The 4,808-nt window shown below is 38.1% G+C and overlaps 1 non-coding gene across 1 annotated transcript; it reads left to right on the plus strand.

Moving 5' to 3' along the window:
- The first annotated feature begins 1,458 nt into the window (after nt 1–1,458).
- LOC112700183 (small nucleolar RNA R71) lies at nt 1,459–1,562 on the plus strand. Its single transcript, XR_003153098.1, has one exon. It is a non-coding gene; the product is annotated as a small nucleolar RNA R71 (small nucleolar RNA).
- The last annotated feature ends 3,246 nt before the right edge of the window (nt 1,563–4,808 follow it).

Here is a 4,808-nt window from a genome sequence, read left to right on the forward strand (position 1 = left end):
TTTGAGAGACGACCCGAGGTTTAAATACTTTGGTTATTATTTTTATTGGGATTTGTTACTTGTGACAAACAATTTTTTTGTATGAGAGGATTGTTTGTTGGTTTAGAAACTATAGTTGCAACGAGATCTTATTGTGAAATTCTAAACCATCAATTTTCCACTTATCAAAATGGCGCCGCTGCCGGAGAATTGCAAACGTTTGCCTTGTTATTGGTTATTGTATATATGTGAATATTGTGAATATGTTTGCCTTTTGTTTCTTTGTTAGTTCTTGTTAGTTTTAGGATTTGGCTCTCTTTGTTTCCTGATAGATTTTGTTTTCAATTGCTTTTGCTAACATGAATTCTCATTCTTTTGGCTATGAGTTTGGTTACAACTATGTTGTAGAAAGAGGAGATCACAATGAGAATATGCATCAAGGATGGAACAATCAAGGTTGGGAGGAGCCATAAGCTTATAGACAATCTTCTTGGCGACAACCTCCTTCGGCCTCAAATAGGTATAACTTCAATCCTAATGTATATCAATCTAATGGATGTTGTAGTTCTTGTTGTATGTGTCACCAACCACCACCACATGCCTATGGACCACCTCCTCAACATAGCCCTCAACCATACTCACAAGCCCTTTTTTACCAAATCCCCTCCTATGACCCTCTTCCATCATATAACTAATCACTCTTACCTCATCCTTGTGACCATTATGTAAAAAAATCCATAGAGCTACCACAATTCTAACATCAATACTCCCAAGAACCATACATTTCATATGCACCACCTCCATACCCTTACAAAGAAAAACCACCTTCCTATCATGAACCCTTTCTCTAAAATAATGAACCCTCCTGATGCATGAAAACTTGTCTCTCAACAAATTTCCCTTCGGCAAGTATACCGAATTGTCGTCAAGTAAAACTCACAATAGAGTGAGGTCGAATCCCACAAGGATTGATTGGTCAAGCAACTTTAGTTAGAAGAATATGCTAGTTAAGCTAAACAGAATTTAGATTGAGAACTTGCAGAAATTTAAATGATTGGAAAGTAAATAACAGAAATTAAAGTGCAGAATCTTAAATGGGGATTTGGGGTAATGAGCATGAAAATAAATGGCAGAAAGTAAAGAGAATGGGTAAGATCAGAAATGGGGTAATCATTGGGTTTAGGAGATGTTGCATTCTCCAGATCATGTTGACCTGTTGAGTCAACACTTTGTTCTGAGCCAATATGGCATTCAGAGCATCAATTTCAAGAGCTCATTTCTTCTGAGGTATCCCATTATTCACGGAATTCCTCTCAGAAGTGTACATGAATTAGTTGTTTGCAACCATATCAATGAGTTCTTGAGCCTCTTCAGGCGTTTTCTTTAGGTGAATAGATCCACCTGCAGAATGGTCCAATGACATTTTCAAAAATTCAGATAGACCATAATAGAATATCTAATATGGTCTATTCTGAAAACATGTCAGATGGGCACCTTTTGGTCAACTGCTTGTATCTTTCCCAAGCTTCATAGAGGGATTCACCATCTTTTTGTTTGAAGGTTTGAACATCCACTCTCAGCTTGCTCAGCTTTTGAGGAGGAAAGAATTTATCCAAGAAGGCTGTGACCAGCTTATCCCAGGAGTCCAGGCTATCCTTAGGTTGTGAATCCAACCATATTCTAGCTCTGTCTCTTACAGCAAAAGGGAAAAGCATGAATCTGTAGACTTCAGGATCAACTCCATTCGTCTTTACAGTCTCACAGATCTGCAAGAACTCAGTTAAAAACTGATAAGGATCTTCAGATGGAAGTCCATAAAACTTGCAGTTTTGTTGCATTAAGGCAACTAGCTGAGGTTTCAGCTCAAAGTTGTTGGCTCCAATGGCAGGAATGGAGATGCTTCTTCCATCAAATTTGGACGTTGGCTTTGTGAAGTCACCAAGCATTCTCCTTGCATTATTATTATTTTCGGCTGCCATCTCCTTCTCTTGTTCGAAAATTTCTGAAAGGTTACCTTTAGATTGTTGTCACTTAGCTTCTCTTAATTTTCTCTTCAGAGTCCTTTCAGGTTCTGGATCAATTTCAACAAGAGTGCCTTTATCCTTGTTCCTGCTCATATGAAAGAGAAGAAAACAAGAAAAGAAAGAGGAATCCTCTATGTCACAGTATAGAGATTCCTTTATGTTAGTAGAAAAAGAAAGGGGAGAAGAGTGAAGAAGAATGAATAGTCTGTATAAAGAGTAAGGATAGAGGAGGTGAAGAGAAGTGTTAGTAAATAAATAATTAAATAGAATAAGAAAAGAGAGGGGAAATTTCGAAAATAATTTTGAAAGAGGGGTTAGTAATTTTCGAAAATTAAAGATAAGATAAGATTAGAATTAAAATTTAGAACAAAAAGAATTTTTGAAAAAGAGGTGAGATATTTTCGAAAATTAGAGAGGGAAAAGTAGTTAGGTGGTTTTGAAAAAGATAAGAAACAAACAAAAAGTCAAATAGTTAGTTGAAAAAGAACATTTTGGATCAAACACTTAATGCATGCAAGAACACTATGAATGTCAAGATGAACACCAAGAACACTTTGAAGATCATGATGAACATCAAGAACATATTTTGAAAAATTTTTGATGCAAAGAAAACATGCAAGACACCAAACTTAGAAATCTTTAATGCATGGATTCTAACAAACGAAAAATGCATATGAAAAACAACAAACAACACAAAACAAGAAAACATCAAGATCAAACAAGAAGACTGGTGCACGAAATTGCAATCACACCTTTGCAACTCCGCACAACTAACCAGCAAGTGCACTGGGTCGTCCAAGTAATACCTTGCGTGAGCAAGGGTCGATCCCACGGAGATTGTCGGCTTGAAGCAAGCTATGGTTATCTTGTAAATCTTAGTCAGGATATCAGAAGTTATCAGGATTGATTGTGAAAAGCAAAAGAACATGAAATGGTTACTTGTTTTGCAGTAATGGAGAATAGGTTGAGGTTTTGGAGATGCTCCATCTTCTGAATCTCTGCTTTCCTACTGTCTTCTTCTTCAAACACGCAAGGCTCCTTCCATGGCAAGCTGTATGTAGGGTTTCACCGTTGTCAATGGCTACCTCCCATCCTCTCAGTGAAAATGTTCCTATGCTCTGTCACAGCATGGCTAATCATCTGTCGGTTCTCGGTCAGGCCGGAATAGAATCCAATGATTCTTTTGCGTCTGTCACTAACGCCCCGCCTGCTAGGAGTTTGAAGCATGTCACAGTCATCCAATCATTGAATCCTACTCAGAATACCACAGACAAGGTTTAGACCTTCCCGATTCCCTTGAATGCCGCCATCAGTTCTAGCTTATACCACGAAGATTCCGGTTAAAGAATCCACGAGATAACTACTTAATCTAAGGTAGAACGGAGGTGGTTGTCAGGCACACGTTCATAGTTGAGAATGATGATGATTGTCACGGATCATCACATTCATCCGGGTTAAGAACAAGTATTATCTTAGAATGGAAGCAAGCATGATTGAATGAGAAACAGTAGTAATTGCATTAATCCATCAAGGCACAGCAGAGCTCCTCACCCTCAACCATGGGGTTTAGAGACTCACGCCGTGGAAAGTACACAAAGAAAACGTGTAAAGTGTCATGAGGTACAGATACAATGTCAAAAGATCCTATTAATAGTAAACTAGTAACCTAGGGTGTACAGAGATGAGTAAATTACTTAAAAATCCACTTCCGGGCCCACATGGTGTGTGCTTGGGTTGAGCAATGAAACAATTTCGTGTAGATACCTTTTCTGGAGTTAAACGCCAGCTTTCATGCCAGTTTGGGCGTTTAACTCCAAGTTTTATGCCAGTTCCAGCGTTAAACGCTGGAATTTCTGAGGGTGACTTTGAACGTCGGTTTGGGCCATCAAATCGTGGGCAAAGTATGGACTATCATATATTGCTGTAAAGCCCAGGATGTCTTCTTTCCAACGCCGTTGAGAGCGCGCCAATTGGGCTTCTGTAGCTCCAGCAAATCCACTTCGAGTGCAGGGAGGTCAGAATCCAACAGCATCTGCAGTCCTTTTCAGTCTCTGAATCAGATTTTTGCTCAGAACCCTCAATTTCAGCCAGAAAATACCTGAAATCACAGAAAAACACACAAACTCATAGTAAAATCCAGAAAAGTGAATTTTAGCTAAAAAATAATAAAAATATACTAAAAACTAACTAGATTATACTAAAAACATACTAAAAACAATGCCAAAAAGCGTATAAATTATCCGCTCATCACAACACCAAACTTAAATTGTTGCTTGTCCCCAAGCAACTGAAAATCAAAATAAGATAAAAAGAAGAGAATATACTATAGACTCCAAAATATCAAGGAAACATAGCTCCAATTAGATGAGCGGGACTAGTAGCTTTTTGCCTTCGAACAGTTTTGGCAACTCACTCTATCCTTTGAAGTTCAGAATGATTGGCATCTATAAGAACTCAGAATTCAGATAGTGTTATTGATTCTCTTAGTTAAGCATAATGATTCTTGAACATAGCTAGTGTATGAGTCTTGGCTGTGGCCCAAAGCACTCTGTCTTCCAGTATTACCACCTGATACATTCATGCCACAGACACATAATTGGGTGAACCTTTTCAGATTGTGACTCAGCTTTGCTAGATTCCCCAATTAGAGGTGTCCAGGGTTCTTAAGCACACTCTTTTTGCCTTGGATCACAACTTTATTTCCTTCTTTTTCCTTCTTTTTCTTTTCCTTTCTCTCTTTTTTTTGAATGACTGCTTTTTCTTGCTTCAAGAATCAATCTGATGATTTTTCAGATCCTCAATAAC

The sequence above is a fragment of the Arachis hypogaea genome, chromosome 6 (assembly GCF_003086295.3).
Source record: "Arachis hypogaea cultivar Tifrunner chromosome 6, arahy.Tifrunner.gnm2.J5K5, whole genome shotgun sequence".
Taxonomy (NCBI): domain Eukaryota; kingdom Viridiplantae; phylum Streptophyta; class Magnoliopsida; order Fabales; family Fabaceae; genus Arachis; species Arachis hypogaea.